This window comes from Lynx rufus, unplaced genomic scaffold (genome assembly GCF_022079265.1).
Source record: "Lynx rufus isolate CCGP_SWC_20201006 ecotype Redwood Valley unplaced genomic scaffold, mLynRuf1.p SCAF_2, whole genome shotgun sequence".
NCBI classification, from domain to species: Eukaryota; Metazoa; Chordata; class Mammalia; order Carnivora; family Felidae; genus Lynx; species Lynx rufus.
The window spans coordinates 98421562-98447241 of record NW_025814834.1 but is presented as its reverse complement, the minus strand read 5'-3'; the positions used below and the strand labels follow the sequence as shown (position 1 = coordinate 98447241).

The 25680-nt window shown below is 42.7% G+C and overlaps 1 protein-coding gene across 25 annotated transcripts in view; it reads right to left on the bottom strand.

The window, feature by feature from the left end:
- LOC124515861 (homeobox protein abdominal-A-like) overlaps positions 1-20365 on the bottom strand; it is a 97410-nt gene extending 77045 nt beyond the window's left edge. For 14 of the 25 annotated variants that reach the window (XR_006962886.1, XR_006962885.1, XR_006962896.1 and 11 more), the window contains exons 1-3: positions 11328-12659; positions 2463-6702; positions 295-423 (exon numbers count right to left, since the gene is read on the bottom strand). The gene's annotated coding sequence lies outside the window, so the exon portion shown is untranslated. The other 11 variants (XR_006962891.1, XR_006962889.1, XR_006962899.1 and 8 more) reach the window with 11 other exon arrangements.
- Between the last annotated feature and the right edge of the window lie 5315 nt (positions 20366-25680).

Here is a 25680-nt window from a genome sequence, read left to right as displayed (position 1 = left end):
AGAATCTTGGTTTTTCCTCATCAGTAAAATAAGATGGACCAAATGATCTATAAAATCCCTTTTAGAGCCTGTGGCCCATAATTCTAGCTAAAAAGTGAAGTAGGATTTTAGACAATTGGAGAGATAGGGTAGATTAAGTAGAGAAGCCCTTTTGTGAATGGGGTCATTTGAAGAGTCAGATGAGAAATAAGATATAACTATTGCTTCTTGGAGGCTTCTTGGTGATTTCAGAAATAGCCATAATCAGCCCCTAGTTTTTCAGTTTCAACTGCCACAATCCAAAGCAGTTCTCACCTTGACTTCTGCATGAAAATTAATTGGTATGATCTTCTCAGCCATGCACACATTCAAAATCATCAATATACGAATATGTCATCTGGTCATCTCACAACACAAAGGGCTGCACAAAGGCAAATCACAGCGCTGTGGAATAAAGAGGAAAGAGTTGTCAGGGATTCATATGAAAAAATTCACCTTTCGCTGCTGACTGGCAACAGGGGAGCCAGCACAAGAAGTGCCATGGGTGAGAATTATCGGCTTGCATGGTAATGACAGGTCTGGATCAAGACTCAGGTATGAGCTCAAAAATTCCTGATCTTGCTTCAAAATGGCATTAAAAACAGGTCCCAAGTGCATGAAAATATTCCCTGTCTTACAGGCAATAGTTCAAGTTAGGGTCATTAGCCATAACACAAATACTTACATGTTATTGTGATATTGTGAGTTTAGATAATAAATTATTGAAATTCACTTTGTGGGTACAAAGTGCTTCATAAATACTTAATCTCCAGAGAGACTTCAAGTTAGAGTTACGCACCCCATTTGTGGACTTCTCCTTATCCAAGTTACTCTGGGTCCCTGTTCTCTTTGTAAAAATTTCGTGTGCCCCACTAGCCTCTTCACAGTTCCCACTGTGGCTGATGGATACTGGCTTGGATCTTGCCATCCCAGCAAACCAAGAGATCCAGGACAAGCCAGGAATGGTCTTTTGAGTAACTTCCAATTCACAAACAGCCCCACTGACTTATTGTTTCTTGGTTTTTCCATGCTCTAAAGCAAAAATGTAACTATCTCTGTGACTTATCCCAGACCACAGGGATGGATGGTTTCATGCGGGGATGCTTTCTCCAGAGAAAAGCTCATACTACGAATCCAACGCTTTGGGCCTGCAAACTGTTCATGAGGCACCTTAAAGCCCCCACATCTCAGCCAGGAGCTAAACAGGAGGCTAACCAGAGGCTTGCATTCTCTGGGAATATATAAGACAGGGCAGTACAGACATCATCTCCTCTACCTCCGTCTCTAAAGCAACAGTTCTAAAAACACTTCCTCAACATGGTTTTGGCCTATACTCTAGAGACCCTTTAGGGCCAGGATGGAGTTGTATTGGCTAGAGAATTCCCCGTTAGTGATAGAACACAGCTGCAATACTACTCCATCTTCCTGGTCCTCAAGCTTCTCATTTGCATCTGTCTCTTAAGGCTTTAACATCCAAGGTAGCCTGGTTGGTGGATAAGCCTGCTAGGTGTCCAAAACTCATTTCTGGAGCTTACTGTTGTACAGCCTGACCTCAATTCACTTGTTTATGTTATAAAATAATGCCTACCTCACAATGTTAACTGTAAGAAACACAATTAATTAAGCATGTGAGTGTTAAACCGTAGTGAGCTGTTTTACCTTATGTAGCAAGACCTCTTACCTAACCATCCAGCATAGTTCTCTCCCTATGGAGGTCCTCACTAAGCACTAGATTGATTACTTGTTGGACTTGAGCTGAGAACAAAATTGGACCCTCAGCATATCTCAAACCCTGTTTGAATGAAGAGTTTAACTGGACCATCCTTGCTGAAGGTGGAGGTCCCAGGGTAATACCTCCCAACTCACGAAATCTGGTTAGAGCAGCCAGGCATGCAATAAGAAGGAGCCATGTTAAGAGAAAAGGAAAACCAGGCACCCAGGACTGAGTATTAAGTGCATATGTACATGTTCCATTATTTTCATGTCTTAAGATAACACCATTTTATTATATCTCATGACTTTGTGGGTCTGGAATTCAGGCCAAATTTAGCTGGAAGACCTTTCAGTTCCACATGGCGTTAACTGAAGTCAACCTGTGATATTTGAATGGTGAGGATACTGGACTGAGAGTCTAAGACAGTTTCATTCATATTTTGGGGGCCTTGGCAAGAATGGCTGGAAGGCTCAGCTCAGCTGGACTATCAACTGGAGCACTTGAATGCAACTATGACAGCATGGTGGTCTCAGGGTAACCACAATTCTTACACAGTAAGTTGGAGTCTTGAGGGAGTTTTCTAAGAGACCAATGCAGGAGCTGCAAGGCTTCTTCCGACATAGCTTTGAAAGGCAGGCACTGTTGTTTTGGCCACATTCTATTGGTCTGCTGGTTCTATTGGATGATTAAGGCTGGTCCAGATTTCAGGAGACAAGTATCTTGAATTTACCTCAATACTTGAGCCTCAGTTCTGCTGCATAGAACCAGGTATGGTATGACCTCTTTCATCTTCTCATCCTTTCCATTGTCACCACCAATGTCTTCATCATGTAATGAGAAAGCCAAGACTGAGATGTCACCAGGGCAACAGAAAACCCCAGCAAGTAAGGACCAAAGGACCCTCTGAATGGCCACCATCTTGAAATACCTGACTATGGCCAGCAAGCTTTCATTAGCCCAGAACCTAGAATACCAAAGATCTTCCCACATTCTCTGCTCTACAGAGATGAAAACTGTCAACAGGAGGCTCTCTGGAGACTGGCACTCTCCAGGAGGCTCTCTATCACCCACTGTTGATGGCAGGCATCAGTGTGAAGGGAATGAGTCTTCCTCAGAGAGGACAAGAAAATTGGGCGGTTGAAAGGCTATGTCCCTTTGCTGCTGGTAGCCATCATGCAAGAGGGACCCAAGGCTCATCAGGGCTGTCAGGGTGCCCAAGCCCTCTCCATTAATATTATCATCCAGGGTCTTACAACATAAGTTTGATTTTTCATACGCTGCATTCATTATGGGCTGGCTGTGGCTTTGTTCTGTGCCATCTTTATTCCAGCACAGCGAATGGGAAAGCAGCTTCTATCTGGAACATTGTCAGGTGTCATCGCAGAGGGAAAGGTGAACACCATGATTCTTAACCCTTCTGCTCAAAAGTGGCTCCTGTCACCTCTGACACTCACATGTCATTGGTCAAAGCAAGTCAAATGTAACACTGAACACAAAAGGACCAGGATGTAGAGCCCTCCCACTGCAGGGAGAGGCCCTGCAGAGAAAGGTGCCACAATATTTGGTAAATATTAACATAATCCACCATAGTCTGTACTCTGCACACCAAACACGCATTTCCCTCCCCTGCCCATCTAAGAGGACACTTATCCCTCCCCAAGGGAGACAAACCCCAATTCCCCTGCAGGTGCTGCTCTGAGCTCAAAGTCCAGGACTGGTGCATAAGGCACAAGCACCGCTATAGAAGGTTTGGATGTGCCTGCCTCCTTTAGATGGGGGACACCTGAAAAATTAAGTCACTTGCTCCCACACACAAACTCAATATTCAGTTAGGGACAGGGACACAATTAACACTCCCATTGGGAAGTGGATGCATGGGAAGTCATTTACCAGTCACTGACCCCCCCCCCCCCTAGTAAATCTGAAGACCCACTGGGCAGGTATGGTGAGCAGCCCCTTGTCCTAAGGGTGGGGCACATTTAGCACCCCGATTCTTTTCCCCAACAGAAACTCCCCAGTCCACTCTTCTCCGTGGTCCTTGGTTCTGCCCACTGAGAGGTCCACTTTTTCACAATCCTCCTTTGCCTAATCTAAAAAGGAATATGGTCTCCTTGGGTGCTAAGCAGAGCCCTCAGCCTCCCCCCTACCTATAAAATATTGGGGGAGCCAAAGTTTGCTTTAAATACCAAATGGGTTCAGTCTCTTTTACTCCAAGCTGGTGGCTTGTGTTTGCCCATAAAATTCTCTTAAAATGTTCATTTGTTTTTTATGTATTTGATTCTAGTCGGCCTCCAGGACCAGGAAAGATAATAGTAAAATGACTATTTTTGCTTTAGGTTCCTCAATTTGGGGTTGGTTTGTTATGTAGCTATAGATAACAAAACTGCAAAACAGTACAGATACCCAGGCCCAGGCAAGGCCAGTTGAATCAGAGTCGCTGGTGGAGAAGCCTGGACCTCACCACTTTGTTTCTGCAGGTGATTCTGTTGTTGCCGAGGGTTGAAAAACTGCTGCTCTTTTGTAGGTGGTGCCAGTGAACAAAGATAAAGGGTTACACAAACAGTCATCTTTGACTTATCCCTAAAAGAAACCCCCTTTTCTATTTTTTTTCCCATCACATTCACATAACAGTCAGATATAACCAAGTAGATAGTGACCAGATGGTAAAGGGTTGGAAGTTACATCATAGGAAGAAAGTAGGGGAGAGGGTGCATGGGAAGGTGTTTAATGCAGAGAAGAAAAGTTGACAGGGAGCATTTAGTTATCTCCCCATATTTAAATGGGTAAGAAAAGCTTTCTCTGCTTACTAGAAATCAATAGGAAGCCATTAGACAGAAATCACAAGGATAAATATTACAGTTGATATAATTTATCGTAATGAGATGGAGAATGTAGTATTTTCTTAGTAGCTCTTACCAGAATACGTAACTAGGGCAGGGATTTGAACTTTTCACAAATAGCCTGGAGTTCTCTCATTCTGTGCACATAACAGGATTGCCCTTCCTCACCCCTTTGAGGTTGGGAAAGACAAAATGACTCACTTTGACCAATAATAGTAATAATAATAATAATAATAATAATAATGTCATTGGAAATGTTTGTATATTCCAAAAGAAAACTTTGAGAGCCAGTGTGTAAATGGCCACGTCCCCTTTCTTTCTGTGATGTTTAGATAGTAGAGGCACCATTAATCTGGGTCCAGAATGAGGTCGTAAAGCAGAGACGCCAGATAAATTATAGGATTTCCAATTAAATTTGAAGTTCAGAAAATAATAATAATAATAATAATAATTTTAGTATGCATTTTGGGGGGCATATGTATGCTAAAAATAAAATTGAGTATTTGAGGGTGTCTTGAATTTTTCCTTCCTACTTCTGGCAACCCCACCCCCCAAAGCGATCCCCATGGCCATGTAGCATTAGGAAGAATTAAACCTTTGTTATTCTAGGCCATGTGGACTTGCAGCTTGTTTGTTACAGCCAAATAACTTAGCCTAAACTGACTTAACTACTTCCCATTTTTGATAAGAAAATATTTTGATGAGGCCTAAGCATAGCCCTAATATGTGAAAGGAGTAGGCAGCTTCTCTGCATAATAAGAGAGAAAACTGAGAGCTTCTGGAGGTAATATGAGAAGGGGAGATGGATAGAAAACTGTTAAAACACAGCCTCAACCATCAAGGAATTTCTTACCTACTTGAAAAATAAAGTAAGAGAAAATGATGGTAGACAGTAGTCTTGAGGTCATAGAGGTCATTGTGGATTTAGGGTAGGCATGGAAGGACTTCATGCAAAAGCAGGCCTGCCTGACTGAGGGGTGGCCAAGTAAGTAGGAAGAGCTGAGAGCAGAAACACCCTGTGGGGAATCGGTAGGGCCAGGTCTGCTCTACGCCACCACCTACCAGCTTCATCAGTCCCCACAAGCCCCGGCTCAGGGCAAGGCTGGAGATAAAGCTCTAGGTGGCACCTGGACCCAAGTCACAGGCCTGCTCTAACGCTGAGAGACTACCTGCATTCCATAATGCTGATGTCAGTGGCCCGCCTGGGCCTCTGACAGGCAGGGGAATGGTGGTTGCCAGTTGATTTCAAAGCCAAAACCCAAACATGTTTGCTAACTTTTGTTTGACACATCAGTGTTATAGGAAAGCTCCTTGATAGCAAGGGATCCCTCATTTCTATGTGTCCTCACCCTTAGCACATGGTGGGTGTTAAATAAACATAGATGCCAGGAGGCCCAATATTTTGAGACCCTCTTTAGCCGTTACAGCAACTCCTTTTGGCCACCAGAGGGCAGCACAGGGTCATGAACTAGAAACTGTTGTGGGAGTTCAGAATCCCGGTGGATGTGATTCCCATAAACCAGGTGGTAGGGGAGAGCCCAGGCTCTGCCAGCATTTTCTTGGGCCCACAGAAAAAGGAAATAGACATTTTTTCCTATAAATCTATATTCACCCATTTAAAGTGCTGTCCTTTATCTGAGATTTTCTTTCCCAATTTTTTACCATTAAAACATCCTTTCTTTTATGTGGTAGGATTTTTGTTCTATTTGCTTATGTTTTACATTCTTATTTAACCAAATAAATAATGGCAACCTTCTGGTGTTCCAGAATGCTTGCAGTAAATGACTGTTTAGGTTTGTGCAATCAACGATTAGGAGATCCCTTAGTGTTGAATGTCAGAATCAGATGGGGCCCATGACAAAAATAGGGGAGCAGCAGATAAACTGCACCTTTGGGTCCCCCAGGCCTTCTTTCCTGCCACCCATTGCTCTTTCCTTTGTGGTCAATGGGCCAGCTCAGCGCCCTCCTGCTCTCTCCCTGTCCAGCCTCCTCCTCTAAGTTGAAACCTGCTTTGGGGACAGAATCTATCAGCAGCTTAGACATCAGTGAGAATTTAAATCACTCCTTTTCCCTCCCAGAAAACTTGCCTCACATGTCTTATCTCTGATTCCAGAACGCAGGTGTTTTTGGCTGCAGGGGGAGATACGAGAAGAGGGAAAGGCAGTCAGCGTGGTGATAAAAATCAGGCCACCCAAGGGACTTGCAGATCCCACTCTGCTTTATTGGAGTGGCTACAAGAGCCACCCCAATGCAGGTAGACCAGTTCCTCGGACAGAGTGGCCCCAGTGCTTATTCTTCCTTCACCTTTTTGGAAAATCGTTTCAGTCACATCCATAAGTAAGCACTAACGGTCCTGATGACAGAGCCCTCTGTCCGTTGGACCAGTGCAGCCCAGGCAAGAGACAATGCCCCAACTCATAAAGGGCGCTTCAGTCACAAACCAAGATGTACTGCCCATAGTGCATTGTGGGATACAGTAGCATTTTTAGCAATGATTGTACCAAACAAACCAGCGAGCCTGCGCTGAGACCTGCCACGGCAGGGGCTGATTATGCTCGTGTTACGGGGATACAAAGAAGTATGAGACACAATGAGTATGAGACACATCAGAAAGAACAAAACAGCGGCGCCTGGGTGGCTTAGTCGGTAAAGCATCCAACTCTTGATCTCCACTCAGGTAGTGAGTGATCTCACAGTTTGTGGGTTTGAGCCTGGGATCAGGCTCTGCGCTGACAGCATGGAGACTGCTGTTCTCTATCTCTCTCTATCTCTATCTCTCTCTCTCTCCTTCTCTGCACCTTCCCCACTCATGCTCTTTCTCTCTCTCTCTCAAAATAAGTAAATAAACTTTAAAAAGAATACTTCAAAACAAATGCCAGAGTTGAAAAGGAGATGACGACGTGTTTGGGAGACTTGGAAAGCCTTCCTGCGCTGGGCCTGAAATAACAGGTACGACTTAGACGGGAAACAGCAAAGGCACAGAGTGATCCAAGGGCCCGGGTAGGAAGTACAGGGCTGTGCTTGGAGCACTGGGCCCGGTCCAGTTTGGCCGTAATGTCAGCCAGGGAAAATGAACACTAATGAATGACAGGAAGGCTTAGGCAGGTGGCTTCAACCCCACGGCCATAACGGAACCCTCTGTGGCCTTGGGACTCAGTGACTTGAGCAGCCCATTTTAGCACACAAAACCAAGCAGTAAGAAAAGTTTAATAGTAATGGTTACTTTTACCTTACCCAGTTTCTGTCGCAAGCCTCATTTTTCCTGATGTTGGAAACGTCATCTCCTGCAGTCCGGGCTCCCGCTCTACATGTCCCGGCCCCAGCGGGCCCACCAGAGCTCAGCGGCAGTTTCTGTGTCCAGCATCTACAGCACCTCTCCCCTTCCCTGCTTGGCAGGGGGGACCACGCTAACTGCCTCTCCTTCATCCTCGCTGCCTTTGGGATAGCTGGCTGGGGCTGCCAAAGCAAAGCGCTACAAACTGGGGGGCTTAAAATGACAGATGTTTATCCTGCCACAGTTGTGGAGGCTGCAGGTCTGAAGCTGAGGTGTCAGCTGGGCCAGACTCCTTCCTGAGGCTCTAGGACAGAATCCTTCCATGCCTCTTTGTCGCTGAGGCACCTCCGTGCACTCCCTGAGAGGTGACTGCAAGCCCACGGATTTCCCCTGCTGGCCCTGTGCCTCTCCGAGGCCCCCGGAACTCTCTGGCCCTCTGCTCTGGGGCCAGGATACAACCCTCTCTTCCCTGAGGCCTTTACACCCCCCCTGTGCTCTACCCCAGCCAAAGGGGCCTCAGGGCCCTCACCCTGAGCGCACACAAGCCCTCCTTACCCTTGGGGAGTTTGGCAGAAGGGAGATGAGAGTAAATGTGTCTCCCTGCTCAGAGGCCCAATCTCTCGTCACCGCAGCCACTGTCTCCTCTCTCCGCAACCTGGGAAAACTGTACTTATTTACCACATCTTCTCCCAAATCTATTGGCTAAGGCCTAAACTTCCCAAGCTCCTCAGAAACCAAGAGAAGACCCCTTTCTAACAGAACTTTGCCTTTGCTGATGTAAGTCTCACTGGCTAAAGGGACAAGGGAATCTGGTAAGAAAACATCAGCAACAAAATGATTCATTATTTGAAAGTAGAACTGCCCTTCCCCGAAGCACCCAGCTCACTGAGTGTATAAAGGTCTGGCCTTGCCCTCTGGTGTGTGCAGTTCAGTCAGCCAGGATCCCCAACCCCAGTGCGCCTTACTTTCAGTGCTAAGAGCAGGAAAGTACCAGAGAACCCAGGAGACAGTGGTGGCTCCGCAGTAAACATCAAGTGCCTTCTCCGTCCAAGGACGCTGAGCAACCTGGGGAGACCACAGCTCAGGCCTTGGAACCCAAACTGTTGAACAATAAGGAAGTCTCTCCAACAAAGGCTTTCTTTTCCGGGCAACTGGTTACCATTTCAAAGCACCAGCAGCGCTTTGACTCCAGAGTGACAGCACAAAGGCATCTTTGAGGACTTTTACGACCAGGCCCACTCAGGGGCTAAACTCACAGTCCTTTGCTCCCTCAGAGACTTCTCTATGACTTGATTCCACATACCTGCACGTGGCTCTCCCTACCACCAAAAAGGACACCTCGAGTTCTGCCCCATATTCTTGAAAATAAGAACAAGGTAACCGCCCCCACCCCCACCCTTTACGGCTCCCACCCCGAGATTTGTTCCTATCAGCTTCTGTTCCTCTCGTGGCAGCCAGGGGCAGGCATCTGATTCTGCGGCTTGTCGGCGGGGTGGAAAAACAACGCGGATTTCCACAACCTGCAACCTAATTTCTGGTAGGAAGGTACCATCTGGTGGATATTTGGGAAACTGCTCACGTCCTGCGTTTGAAAAGGAGCATCTGAGGGCAGCTTGTGTGGAGCATGCCAATGGCAATATTACTCCGAGACGGAATGAGACCTTCACATTCAAATATGGGCCGGTTCCCTAAACGTTTGACTCCACATACACACAGTATTCTTAGAACCAATCAGAAGCATCTAGAAGAGTCTCCTCTGTTTTCCGGCCTTCTCCATCCAGTTTACCATTATTCCAAACAGCTATTTATTTTCTGTTCTCTTCTTTTCAAAGTATAGTTCTTGCTTCCCTTTATCGTGGAAATTTATCTATGAGGGCTGTATCTTGAGAAATCTAGTCATACCTCATTCCATGAACACATTCACGCAGTCAGTGACCCTTTATGGGGTCCTCTCCCCAGCTTCTTATGGCCCCTTCCTCTGAGATTCTGTCCTGGTCTTTATATCCTTGCATTGGTCAGTCACTGGACGTGGGTTGCCTAGCAAAGGCCAGGGCCTTGGACAAGGAGGCTCTCTGCAGCTGAATGTCTGCTGACCAGCCCCCTAGCAGTGGTGAGACAAGTCTTTCCCTAAGGGAATCCCCAATCTGTAAAAATAGGCTGGGCTCCTAATACAATCTTTGCCTACTTGTTAAAGTCTCATTCCCACTAAGAGATGGCATCATTCTTGTTGTCTTCGTTCTTAACATTTAGAAGCAATGGACATTGGCAGTTACCTGAAGTAAGTTAAAACCATCCCCAAAGGCCAGGACCTCTGTGAGGAATACTGTGAAGTCATCAGTATCTGTTCTATTTCCACTTTTGTTCCTTTGCCCCTTCCCTTCACTGTAGCCTCTCTCTATTCCTTTCTTCTGCAGTCAGAGTTTTGTTTTCTAGGGTAAGAAACAGGACAGACTGATTTATACTATGGGGTAAATGACTGCTAGCCAATCATTTCTGTCTAATGTAAGCTTCTCTATTCCTGTCATGGTCCAAACATTCATCACAACTGTATTTAGACAATCTTCTACCTGCTCTCCCTTCTCTATTTCTTCTCTAGTCTACCCTGGCTATTGAAGCCACACTGGTCATCCTTAAATATCACTTTTGTCATGTCACTCCCTCATTCAGTGTCACCTCACCTCACTGATATGCCCAGTCCAAGGACAAGGAGCGCTGGACCAGGAGTCACAGACCTGAGGGGCCATGAGGATCTCAGCAATTAAGAGCACAAGAACTGGAGCCTGACTGCAGGGTGTGAGTCTCAGTTCCATCACTTACTGGCTGGACTTTGGGCAAGGTACCTGTACCCTTCTGCCTCAGTTTTTCTATATATGAAAATACTATTTAGGATGTGAAAATAGCATAACCTGCTGTGTTAGATTAGTTAATACACCTAAAGCACCTAGATTAGTGGCTGGCACATAATAACCATGTCAGTACTATTATTAGTACATAACAGTATTAGTACTATTGTTAGTTGTATTACTAGTACTACTAAGAGTAGTACTATGAATCACTGAGTTCCAAATAACTGAGTGACCCCGACCTTGAATAAACCACTTCATCTTGCAGAGGAGCTTCAGTTTTATCATCTTTAATTTTTTTTCATGTTTATTTTGAGAGAGAGACAGAGCTTGAGTGGGGGATGGGCAGAGAGAGAGGGAGACACAGACTCGAAGCAGGCTCCAGGCTGTGAGCTGTCAGCACAGAGCCCAATGCGGGGATCAAACCCGCGGACCATGCAATCATGACCTGAGCCGAAGTTGGACGCTTAACTGACTGAGCCACCCAGGCACCCCAGTTTTGCCATCTTTAAATTGAGGGCCTGGTGTCCCTTCCAGCGCCAGAATTTTGTTTCTCCCACCCTCTTCACAGCATCCAGGCCTGACTTAACAACTTTCAATAGCATATGATTGTGTGGTGGCTATAATGTTCAGCTCACCCTTACACAAGCCCTTGTTCAGACTTCTGCCAGCCTAGAATTGTCCATGCACCTCTCCGTGTGCTGTCCATCTTCCCAAATACAGGACGAAATGTTGGTCTCTCCGATCTTCGTGTGTGCCTATGGAATCCAGAATAGCTTCTTCTATCTAGGTGTTCCGGAATTGTTTACTGACCAAATTAATGTCGAGCACCAAATGGCTCTGGCCACTTTCCAGCAATTTGTCTTCTCTGCCTCTCCCCCTCTGGAATCACTCCTCTAACAGAGGTCCTGGAAACGCTCTGGCTTTTTCAATTGCCAGCTTAATTTGCCGCCATCTGTCATAGAGTATGTGTTTCCCGAGGCCTGGAGCACATCTTCCAGGGGCTTAGCTCTGTGCCACATCCATCTCCAGGCAGACAGAGTTTACATGCAAAGAAGCCCAGGGGCGTGGTTGGGGGGCGGGGCCGGGGGAGGGGAGAAGGAAGATGGGAGCTGGAAAGAGTCGAACTGTATATGGCCTCCACTTTCCGAACTACCCTCACTCACTGTGCACTGATAGAATTTAGGAATTGATTTCCAAACATTTAGAAAAATTAGTGTCCTTGAACACAGAAATCTTCCAGAAAGATAGCCTCCTACATACATTGTTTATTCTTTTGTCTGTTAACACCTATAACACCAACCACAAGAGAGACTACAGATTGTCTCTTGGGAGAGTGATCTCTACCATCTAGCCTTGAACAGTTGGAAGGAAGAGGTCTCCTCTATATGCACTGCTTTGAAATCCAACCTCCTCAACCCTAAAGGAGACATTTTATAAACTTCACTTACGGAGAGTAAATAGAACAGAAAATCTCTTAAAGAGCATGCCATGCTGAGAAGCCACCACAGCTGGGATGCCCCATCCTCACCCAGGAAGGTCTCACCCATCCTCTCCTCTACTGCTTTTGGGAAAGAGGATGACCCATCACTCTTCACAGCTCACCCGCTCCTTGGCACTTCCCACCCCATCGTCTCTTACCTCTTCCGGGAAGCTAAGTTAGACACACTCTCTCCTGCCTCCTTTGCCCAGGCCATGGGCATACTCAATGCTTCCCAGAGAAATAAACCATGTGTCCTGTCTTCCAGCCTTTACTCCCAGCCCCCTCCTACCTCTGAGCTCCTTGTTACTCTTCTGAGTACACATTTCTTGAAAAAAGCTATTTATAATTATTGTCTCTCTCAGTACCCACTCTTACTCCACAGATCCTTGCAACCTGCTTCAACCCCCATTTCTCTTTTTAGAAATGTTTACTTTTGAGATGGGGGGTGGTGGTGTAGGGGCAGAGGGAGCGGGAAACAGAGGATCTGAAGCAGGCTCTTCACTTACAGCAGTGAGCCCAACATGGGGCTCGAACTCATGAACAGTGAGATCACAACCTGAGCCTAAGTCAGACACTTAACTGATTGAGCCACCCAGGCGCCCCACCCGTGGCCATTTTTCTTCTTAAGGTGGTCCTTCAAAAGCCAGCAGTGAGCTTCCAGTTGGGAAATTTAATGACCAATAATGCCGTCTTCATATTGGTCAGCTATCTACAGCTTTGGCATTTCTGCCAACTATTTCCCTCTCCTTTGTTCTCCTGGTTCCCAAGACCCTCCATTTCCCTACATTCTCGCCCTAATACCTTTGCCACGACTCCTTCTCCCTTTGACTCCTCTTCCTTGAGCCCTCTGCATGGCATCCTCTAAAGCTCTGTTCTTGCTATTTATCTCCTTAAACTTTCCTGGTTCAGATTTCAACACTCACCTCCTTGATCTTCATTCACCCTCAGTCCTGAAGGTGCTATTGAGCTAGAGATCTCTACTTTCACCCACCTCCTGGGCAGTTCCATTGTTATCTTCCATATCCTCTTCAAAATCAACAGGTACCAAACTAACTCACCATTTTCCATCCTAGACCTGTTCTACTCCTATCTCTGCTATTGGCACCAACACCCATCCTTATCCTCAAACCGGTCATGTTGGTCACCCAGGCTAAACTGCTCAGCCCTGTCCTTCCAGGTCTCATGAGGTACCAATCTCCATGGATGCTACCTCCACACCAGCTTTCTCCATCCTGTTTCCATGTTCCGCTCAAACTCAGACCCTCATCGCCTCTTCTGGGGATGACTAGGTGGCAGGCTAATTTGTTGGAATATTAACCTATGTGTTTTTGTGTCGCCTTTCTGTCCTCTATCACATGAAGATTCATCACTGAATACTTGGTGCATTCTTGCCTCTAGTGAGAGATTATCTGGCTTTTAATGGAGAAAACTTCATAATGCCCTTGAAAGCAACATGGGGAAGGAGGAGATGCTTTTAAAGAAAGAGGAGAGACAGGGAAAGACTTAAAAAATAAATAAATAAAAGAAGTAAAATATTTAGAAGTTAAGCTTTCACTTTTTGCAAATGACAAATTATACATGGAAAATCCAATAGACTCCACCAAAAGTCTGCTAGAACTGATACATGAATTCAGCAAAGTGGCAGGATACAAAATCAATGTACAGAAATCAGTTGCATTCTTATACACTAATAATGAAGCAACAGAAAGACAAATAAAGAAACTGATCCCATTCACAATTGCACCAAGAAGCATAAAATACCTAGTAATAAACTTAACCAAAGATGTAAAAGATCTGTATGCTGAAAACTATAGAAAGCTTATGAAGGAAATTGAAGAAGATATAAAGAAATGGAAAAACATTCCGTGCTCATGGATTGGAAGAATAAATACTGTTAAAATGTCAATACTACCCAAAGCAATGTACACATTCAATGCAATCCCAATCAAAACTGCACCAGCATTCTTCTCGAAGCTAGAACAAGCAATCCTAAAATTCATATGGAACCACAAAAGGCCCCGAATAGCCAAAGTAATTTTGAAGAAGACCAAAGCAGGAGGCATCAAATCCCAGACTTTAGCCTCTACTACAAAGCTGTAATCATCAAGACAGCATGGTATTGGCACAAAAACAGACACATAGACCAATGGAATAGAATAGAAACCCCAGAACTAGACCCACAAACGGATGGCCAACTAATCTTTGACAAAGCAGGAAAGAATATCCAATGGAAAAAAGACAGTCTCTTTAACAAATGGTGCTGGGAGAACTGGACAGCAACATGCAGAAGGATAAAACTAGACCACTTTCTTACACCATTCACAAAAACAAACTCAAAATGGATAAAGGACCTGAATGTTGAGACAGGAAACCATCAAAACCCTAGAGGAGAAAGTAGGAAAAAACCTCTCTGACCTCAGCTGCAGCAATTTCTTACTTGACATATCCCCAAGGGCAAGGGAATTAAAAGCAAAAATGAACTATTGGGACCTCATGAAGATAAGAAAGCTTCTGCACAGCAAAGGAAACAATCAACAAAACTAAAAGGCAATTGACAAAATGGGAAAAGATATTTGCAAATGACATATCGGACAATGGGCTAGTATCCAAAATCTATAAAGAGCTCACCAAACTCCACACCTGAAAAACAAATAATCCAGTGAAGAAATGGGCAGAAAACATGAATAGACATTTCTCTAAAGAAGACATCCAGATGGCCAACAGGCACGTGAAAAGATGCTCAACGTTGCTCCTCATCAGGGAAATACAAATCAAAACCACACTCAGATATCACCTCATGCCAGTCAGAGTGGCCAAAATGAACAAAACAGGAGACTATAGATGCTGGAGAGGATGTGGAGAAACGGGAACCCTCTTGCACTGTTGGTGGGAATGCAAACTGGTGCAGCCACTCTGGAAAAGTGTGGAGGTTCCTCAAAAAATTAAAAATAGACCTACCCTATGACCCAGCAGTAGCACTGCTAGGAATTTACCCAAGGGATACAGGAGTGCTGATGCATAGGGGCACTTGTACCCCAATGTTTATAGCAGCACTCTCAACAATAGCCAAATTATGGAAAGAGCCTAAATGTCCATCAACTGATGAATGGATAAAGAAATTGTGGTTTATATACACAATGGAATACTACGTGGCAATGAGAAAGAATGAAATATGGCCTTTTGTAGCAACATGGATGGAACTGGAGCTTTATGTTAAGTGAAATACATCATACAAAGACAGATACCATATGTTTTCACTCTTATGTGGATCCTGAGAAACTTAACAAAAGTCCATGGGGGGAGGGGAAGAAAAAAAAGAAAAAAGAGGTTAGAGAGGGAGACAGCCAAAGCGTAAGAGACTCTTAAAAACTGAGAACTGAGGGTTGATGGGGGGTGGGAGGGCGGGGTGGTGGGTGATGGGTATTGAGGAGGGCACCTTTTGGGATGAGCACTGGGTGTTGTATGGAAATCAATTTGACAATAAATTTTATATTTAAAAAAAAGTGAGGGGCGCCTGGGTGGCGCAGTCGGTTAAGCGTCCGACTTCAGCCAGGTCACGATCTCGCGGTCTGTGAGTTCGAGCCCCGCGTCGGGCTCTGGGCTGATGGCTCAGAGCCTGGAGCCTGCTTCCGATTCTGTGTCTTCCTCTCTCTCTGCGCCTCCCCCGTTCATGCTCTGTCTCTCTCTGTCCCCAAAATAAATAAACGTTGAAAAAAAAAAAATTAAAAAAAAAAAAAAGTGAAATACTCTTCCGCAACAAAAAAGGAATGAATATTGACATACACAACATAATGAGTCTCACAAAATGTTGAGTGAAAAAAGCTGCAGTAGGATTCTATTTATGTGAAGTTCTAGAACAGGCACACTAATCTATGGGGGTAGAACTCAGCAGAGTAGGTGCCTCGGGGTAAGGAGAGGGTTGTTTGGAAGGGGACATGAGGGAACTTTCTGGTGTGACAGAAAAGTCCTAGATCTTCAATGGGATGTGGTTATATGGGTATTCCAATTAACCAAACATCAAGCTCTACACATAAGGTCTACAAATTTCACTGAATGCTAACTTTAAAAAGAGGTCAGACAGTGATGGGAGCAGTACTGATGGCAGCACCCTGAAGAGGAAACACCACTTACAGGAAATCACTATCTGGTGTCTTTGGGGAACCTAGACCTTGGGCGACAAGGGTCCCAGATTTAACAAAGCTTTGCATGCTCTTAAGCCAGAGAAGGCTACCAGTCTTCAAAGATGTCAGTGAGACCATAATGGAATGGAGATCCGGGGTCCTTCCCAAGCTTACCAGGTACATAGTAATCTTCCCAGATTCTGGCGCATCCTTGAGAAGGCAGGAAATAGATCATACTGAATTTCCTATCAACCCAGGAGAACAAAACTGGAAATTCAACCTGAAGAAAATAAACAAATGGGCATTTCCAGCACACCAGACTTGGTGGATTGAGGGTCAGACCTCCTGCAAATGTAAAGACCTATGCTATTTCTCTCAATTCTTCTTATTCACTCTGACAGATTAATCTTCCTAAATCACAGTCAGGGTCATGTCTTCTCCTGGCTAAAGTCTTCCATGATTCTATCTATATTCCTTGGAGGGAAAAAAAAAAAAAAGTGTATATCCCTTAGCCTGAAATTCAAGGGCCTCCTTAATATTTCTTCCCAGACTCTGTAGCCACCACTTCTTGGTAAGGAGAAAGTAAGAGGGACACTGTAAGACTAACACCAGTCAGAGGAATTGTTTTAAAGGCTGTTGTCCTGTTGCTAGGAGGAGGCCACACTCCAGACCACAGCAGTTCCACACACTACTTGGCTAATGTTCAGAGCAAGTGAACACATTTTAATGTTTTTGCAACCCAAATATAAGCACAAATCTCTCAAAAAACTGAGATTTGTTCCAGTCATGTTTTTCCTAATAGCCACACACAGGTCACCCTTGTGCACGTGTATTTGGGGACTAACACACAAACTCAGCCTTTGGGATAAGACAGACTGGGTTTGAATCCCTGCTCTGCTCTGACTGTAGCAGACATGGTTGGTTGTGTATCCAACAATCCAGCACGGACACACACAGCCTCCTTCCAAAGAGCCGGATTTGTTGTTTCAGTAAGTCACACTCCTCCACTCTGTCCCCCACTAAGCCAGTCATTGAAATCCATTCTACTTAGGATGGACACACGTTGGAATTCTGATGACAGAGGCCTAAGGAGAGCTCTTCTGAAAGGCTTGCAGGAAACTTTCCTCTCTTAAAAATGACCACCCAGGAAGACAGGTCTCTTCTGCTGCTGGATTTGACTGTCTGGATATGAAGCCTGAAAACGCAACATTATCTGTCACCCACAAGAGACCGCCTGAGGACAGAGTCTCCACACCCCAGGACACAGCAGAAAGATGGGCAAAAATGCTGCGAGTACAGGAATAGGTTGATCAAAAACACGGGCCCCTTTTCAGCCACTGGGAGACACCACTTTCTCCATCCATCCTCTACATGAAGGGCAAGGCCCATGGTGAAGGCACTTTGGTAAATTGAGATTGCTCTCTTGAGGCTGGTATATTTAGATCTATTAATGTCTTCACTGTTTTCCTGAGCTATTTTTACTTAATGGTTTATTTCATTCTGCCTCAACTGAAGTGGTGGATGAACACAGGTAAATACACAAAGGATTGAAAAAGAAATCAAGTTGAGGTGAGGAATTGTGCATTTCCTTCTGCAAATGATAGTCTGTACTTCCTCAGAGCAGTGTCTGACGACGTATCACCTCTTTGAGTTCCCGTGCATCTATTTCATCTCTAATGATGCTGCTAATGGGGGGCTTACTTGCACTTACCACGCACTCTGACAAACACATCTATCCATTGGCATTTGGGGACTGCAGACAAATGGAGCTATAAAAACCTTCAATTGCTCAGCGCCTCATTGCCTGAGGGTAATTTGTACTTTATAAGGCAGAGGTGGAATTGTGATGAGGAAGATACCACATTATGCTGGTTTCAAACTTAGGGAAAGTATCAAAGAAAGAGCGAAGACACAAAGCTACCTTGATTCACTGTGGAAAGTATTTATTGAACATCTACTGGACGCACAACAGCCAAGACATTAAGAAAACACGGAAGAAATTTTAAGCTGCCAGACTCCACCTGCCAACGAGATACTACTTTTGTGGAAGAATCTACATACAAAACCATAAATGTGAAAAGGTCACAGGAATGTATGTATATATTATGTAAATATATTACACACACACATACATGTATTTAATGTTAGATTGAGTTGCCAAAATGAAAAAAAAAAATTAACGGAAATGTCAGAAAGAAGTTGACATGGCCCCCCGTATCTGTAATATCAAATAAACTGTTAGTGACACCTAATAAATCATTAATGCAACTGCCTTCGAAGTGTTCCTGAACACTCAGTTAAAATCAGGTTCTGGGGGCACCTGAATGGCTCAGTTTAGCATCCTACTCTTGATTTTGGCTCAGGTCATGATCTCACAGTTGTGGGACTGAGTCCCATGTCAGGCTCCCACCCAGGTGAGCATGGAGCCTACTTGAGATTCTCTCTACCCCTCTCCCATGCTAAGATTTAAAAAAAAAAAAAGTATGTAAATTTCTGGGTTCTATTGTGCTTTACACTTTGAATGCGCTTCTGTCCTAGCTTAGCTCAATCAGCCTAAGACCTCAGGAGCCAATCAACAGTCTGGAGAAAAGGTGGAACTTACAAGATTTGGGGTATGGTGAAATTCAAATAAATTAGCATGGCAATAGGTTCAGAGCAAAGCAGGGCTGTGTGTAGAGGGCTGAATATCAGGTCTGGACTGCAAAGTGGACCCAGGGTCCTATACCCTTAGAAACTGAAGTTTAGATGTGGAATGCTGTCTCCCAAAACCCCTTGTCTGAAGCTCTGCACCTCACGGAAATTGAGGCAGCTTCTCTGGGTCAAAGTAAATTATGTCAAATAGCAAAATTTCTGATGGTCTGATTTTAGAGAACAAAGTTCCTCTGAGTTAAGAAAGCAGTAGTCACTGCAAAGGAGTTGTTCTGACACGTTACAGCTGCAGAATGTCCTTGGGTAAAATATTTTTTCCTGTTAACTGCAGCTGGCTTTAACTGTGTCTGATGAAGGAAGGGCAGGGCAGATTTACATTTTCTTAGTCTGATCTAATTTCTACTTTCTCACCTCCACGACAACTCGAAACACACTGTCCTGCATTTTGGTTACTTATGTTCAGAGCTTTCTTCAAGCTAGACTATAAATACATCAAGGTCTAGCAGTGTCTCTTAGGCGGTGAGTGATCAAAAATATTTTCTGGACTTAATTTGATTACCAATAGCAGCAAGAGCAATATTTCAACTTCATCAATGAGGGCACATCAGGTCCAAGCAAAACTAAGATCAGGCCAGGTCAAGTGGCGGATTAGGAAGCTCTTCTACAACAAAAAGATCTTCCCACTTGCAAAACTGAAGGCAGACCATCATTCCTCAGCTGGAAGAAACATTTATTTTAACAAGATTTCAATAGGAGCACATTCAGCAAAGTTGCACCTACAAAGGGAACTTGCAAAAGAAATCAGCCAGGCACAGGGTTAGCCTTCTGCTACATGAACCGTATACTTTCAAATCTGCATCTTTCAGATTTTGCTCTTTTTATGAACGGCGGTGGTAATCAGCCTTTTCCATCTTATCCTGCCCTAGGCCTACAAAATTGCTTAAAAAGGCACAGCCTGTCAAGTTTTTATTTGCTCAAGTAATGTCTGTTCAATCATCTCAGTTCAAATATGTCATCATTAAACAATCACACCCATTATGGAGAACATAATGGAACCATTTGGAGTGGAAAACTGTTCTTAACCCCAAAGTTTCCCTCAAGTAAAGGGCTTTTGTGTCATAGGAACACTTTCCACTTCCTCTCATCATGAAATGCTAACACACTGCAAGTTGTTTGTAAACTGGCTGGTGCGTGAAAACCAGAGAGCAACCAGTACAAAAAGCTGTTGTTCATGAGACCTAAAGAAATGACACTGGAATCTCTCTGTGCACTTAGTAATTTTAGGGTAAACTTAATTAGGATTTGGTGAACACAAGAATTCATTCCCATCTGATAAAGTAGTTCTGCTTCGCACTAAATGGAAAGCAAGAGTTCATCAGTCAACATTGAGATTACCAGAAGGAAACCATTCTTAAAAAGTATTCCTTACTGAGTGTTCTTCCACGTCCTGGTGATCAGCCCTATCTGGGAGAAAAGACGTTCAGCTCAGAGTGGACACGTAGACACATGTTCAGAGGCAGCACGGGTGACAAATGTCAGCAATGCCCCTCCCTATAAAAGACCGCTTTGTTTTCATTCCTTTTGAGACAAGGAGCAACATGACACATGTATTACCACAGCTGTCTTAGGGCCAGGGGTCCCCTGCCAGGTGTAATCTGAAAGCTCCTGCACTCCAAAGTAACTCAAGGCAACTTAAAATACTTATGCACTGTCAAACAATACATGGACATTTATTCCCTTTTTCAAAACATTTATATTTAACCTAAGGCAGCTTTGATCTCAGTCTGAAGCACCATCCCCCAAACTTACAAAAGCCTTGGGGCAGGGGTGGGGGGGGGAGATTCTTTCAGAGTTAGCTTTAGGCTTGTGCTGAGTCCATTTTGAGGTTTATGAGGAGGCTCTAGGAGAACATATTAGCACAGAGAGAAAAGAAAAATGCCTGCTTGTTTGACAAAGTAGAACTTCAGTTTATTTCTTTACTACTTAGGCTAAAATGTCCTGCATCCACTTACTTAAACTTTAATCACTTCCTTCTGCTATTGTTATGTTGCTCATTTTTGACACCAAAATGGGCTTAAGCAGGAAAAGTGTCTGAATGAGCCATGATCTAGCCAAGAACACAGGAAACCCTGAGTACACAATTACTGGGTCACAGAATACCATAAATCCTCAGTTCTTGTTGTAAATGTTAAGATGTTCATTAGTTAGGGGAAAAAAAAAAGTCATTGAGATTTTCTATAGGAAATAACCAATATGTTATTAGAATGTAGAACAGAGGAAGGAATATCCTTAGTTAATGTATTTTGGAATACAAAAGCAAAATCACAACCCTCTCCCATGCTCAAGTTCAAGTATTTCAGGATCAGGTTGCCTATGGTTAGTTCTATGCTAAAATAGTAAGAGCAAGCAGCTAAGCCAATCTATGCTACTATATTACCTAAGGTTCAGTTTGATACATGTAAAACACACCACTGGTGGAGTTCTAGATCACATGTTGCAAAAGGTTGTTTTTGAGCTTTTTTTTTCCAGATAAGAATTTTCATTTACACTGTATATTAATAGGAAAGTGTAGGACATTTAGTTGATGGGCATCTAAAATCTGCATGATGAATTAAAGGCAATTATGTCCATGTACCTTAATAGTAAAGGAACATTTCTTCGCTGACTCTGCAATCAACCTTTACATCTTTTCAATAACCCATATCACTAGAGAGAAACTGCACAAAGTCTAACCTTAAAGAAACATGAAGAACACTAACTAGCAAGTAGTATTAAACACTGAACTTTAAGCATGAAAAAAAGCTTAAAATGTTACCCAATCCTCTACTTTTTCTGGCTTTCCTTAACACAAGAACATAAATGATGGTTCTCATATTGAAATTTTAATATGTTGCTGTGGCTTGAACATTCTTTTAAAGTTCCAAGAGGCAAAAACCCTGTCTGTTTTGCTATTATATCCCCATATCTTCAACATTTTTTAGCATATAGGAAGTTCTGAATTGATATTCAATAAATAAATTCCACTGTGAATTACTGTCACAGCCTAAGTTGCCTCTTTGTTTTTATTGAAGGCATGGCTATGTTGCTGAAAATAGCATACTTTAAATGGGAACATGAGATGTATTATTTCCATAACTCAGATCCAACTTGCTTTTGACAGCAGCAAATTTAACTGAAACATATTCTTTATGGATGATAGGAGAAAAGAGACATCTAGTGGATGGACTGAGACTCAAAATTCAAAAACCACATCTGCCTCTCTCTCCATCTTTTGTTAAAAGTCCCTGAAAAAAAAATAAGTTGTCTTCTTTGTCAAAGAGGTCAAACACAAGTAGTCACTTCAATTTCAAGAATACTGAAATGCTAATGCCTGAATAAAAAGTCTTCTACTTGGGAGTTTAAGAAGTCACTTCCTTATCCTTGGGGGGGGGGGGGTACTTAAAACCATTTTATTCATGCTTCAAGTGCCCTAAAGAATAATGTCCATAAAGTTGTAACTTTCCATTTATAAAGGTGAAGAAAGAGAAACAGGTAGAAAAATACCGTACTGTTCAGATCAAATAACTTTTGAGATATATTAGTGGCAGGTGAATCCACAAACATACAATTTAAATGTACCCAAATGTGAAATCATTAGCAGATCCTTGATCTTGAGTTTATGAAAACATAATATACATATAAGGGCAGAACCACTTTTCAATGCACCACCTTGAAAAGGATGAATTTTTAAAAGACTATATGTAGCTATAAATGGATAAGTAGAATTTTAATTTCTTCCAAAAGTGATCTATTTTAAAAACAGGTATTGGAGCACCTGCGAGGCTCAGTCATTTCCAAGTCCATCTCTTGATTTCGGCTCAGGTCATGATCTCTCAGTTTATGTGTTAGAGCCCTGTGTTGGCCTCTGCACTGACAGTGCATAGCCTGCTTGGGATTCTCTCTCTCCCTCTCTCCTTGCCCTTCCCTGGCTCATGCATGTGTGCACTCTCTCAAAATAAACAAACAATAACAACAACAAAAAAAATAGGTTATCATCCCGCCTGCATCCTAAGTATTCTTAATTACTGGGCCAAAACCGTGGTAGGATCAGAAACACCATTTCCACAAATCTTTTTCAATCCAGATAACTTTATTCAACAAATATTTGAGCACTTGCCACATGCCAAGAATGTATTTCATAACACTATCACAAAGTTCACTTTTATTTGTAGACTAAAAATGCTTTACCAGTCTTTAAAACCAGTTCAGGTACTTTCTAATTCATAAAAATCCAATTATGTCACTGGCAAGTTTCACTTTCAGTATGAGATCTGCAAATAGGTACATAAATTTAGCCAATTTGGAGACAGTGCCAAAATGTGCAAGAGCTTAAACACGCCTAGACTGGCACAGCTTAATGTCCCAATGGTTGTTCTACATACAGAGAGGTCTCTTTCTTTCCATTCTCTTTTTAAAGAGTTCATTTCCTCATAACATCCAATTCAGTCTCCAACAGACTTGCTGAGTTTTAGGCTCTTGTTATTAACTGAGCACTTCAGCCCGGTAACTAAGGACATCATGCATGACTTGGTAGACATATTTAAGGTCATTTGATACCTCCCTCTCATGAGCAGCATCTAACACGTAAAGGTATCACCTCTCTCAATTAAATGGGTCACAGAGGCTAAGCAATATTGCCAAATAAATTTTGTGAATATTTAATAAACAATATGCTATTCGGTATAAATATAACAGAAAAAGAATCATTAAAAGCCCTATTCTGTCCCTAACTACTTATGTGGTCTTTGCCAAGTCACTTACAATGGTAAAATGTGACTTGGACTAGACCAAACTCTGAAAATTCCACGCCACTGACGTTAGTTGTTTGCATATGTGATCTCAACCTTAACTGCATCCATTTTTAAGTTTTTCAGTCCATGTGTGAGGACAGCACACATCCTCCAATACTTTTATCCACTATTTCCAATTTGCTTACAGCCACAACACATTCACCCCTCCCCACAATCACTAAATGTTACTCAGGCCCTTTCTTCCATACCTAAAATATTTTCCCTACCTACTCTATCTACCAAAATCTTCCTCATCATTCAAGGTCTTGGGAAAGAGAAATCAGTCTATTCTAATAGAACTGCTCTGTAGTCACCTTGTAAAGGTACGTGATACCCCAACTAAGCATTATTGCACCAAAACATACATCTCATATTTTCTTATTGCCCCACCCTCTGAACAGTGGATTCTTAAGAATTTGTTTGTGAAAGACACCATGTACTCTCAATAAAAGAAAGGATGTACTCCCAATTCCAGTATCAACTTTCTAATAAGCCTGCAAGAAAGATTAACAGTCCACTGTACCAATGATTCTTGTTCATTGAAAATGGAGGAAATTTTAAGTCATCTTCTCTAAACTGTCTCAGAATGGGATTTGGATCAGAGGGAATCAAAACTGATCAACAAAAGCCACAGCGAGAAATTAGTAGGGTTTCTAGTGCTGATGTTCAATGGCACAAAACATTTCAAGGCATTTCGATTAGCATTGTACAATGCTCAGATTTAGAGTGTACAATCATTTACACTACGGAGATCTAAAAATTACAAAAAAACCTAGTTAAAGAACTACTGAAGATTCACTTCAGAAAATTTATGATCATTTAATTAATCCTCCACTGTTTTACATAGAATTATCACAGTTTAAGATAAAAACTAGTGGAAAAGAAAAGTGTAATTATTGTTTTACTTTATTGATAAATCTGGATATTTTTAAAGGACCAAAAATTGTGTACACAAGCAATTCAAAGCTTTCATTTCAAAATGAAAAATGGATTTTATTCATGCATCTAGCCATCTATCAAACACATTTACTGAACTACTACTATGTGCCAGGTAATATGTAAGGCACTAGAAATACCAAATGAATATGACTGATCCTATTGTGTAATTACTTTCTTCAACTATTGTTGGATGTAACATTTTTCATTATTTTGAGTAAGAATTTTAGGCACACATAAAAGACTAATTTTAAACCATAGACAAACATTGTAACATAACTTAGTTACAGAGTTGTAACTCTGTACTTAGCAGAGTTTTTTCCCTCAAAACAACCACCACAACCACCATCATCTATGCGAAGAAGAATTCTGAGCTTCATAAGACATTTTTGAAACCTCACTCCTCTGTGAATGAGTTCACTACACTAGCTTTTGAGCTCAGAACAGAATGTTTTATTCATCATCAAGCACAGTGACTGAATCATGGTATATACTCAAGAAATACCTCTGGGATTGAAGGCCCAAAACTTGATGCCTTCATACGACACGGGCAGTATAAATGAGTTGTAGTGTTTGAATAATAGTGAAACCATTTCAATTCAGCACCTTAGTTTTAGTGTAATGTATAAAAGTGACAGACCACTAGAAAGCAATAAGGATAAATCATTTGCAAAATCAAAATAACAAAACAAAACTTTCCTAATTTTTAATTTTCTCAGTTTTTTCTTTCAGGTTTTTTTCCAGTTGCCATTTTTTTCTAAGTCACGCATTCATCTCTATTTTTGTACCTTTTTTTTTTTCTTTTTACTGCTGCTGCATACATGGGAGCAATGTTAATACAATTCTGAATTCGAATAGGTGTTACTGAATTTCAGCTTCCAACTTCTAAATACATCAGTTACACCGGGTTATGGCATAGAAAATACCAGGAACAACCACAGATTTTAATTTATTTTTGTTAAGATGCTATCAA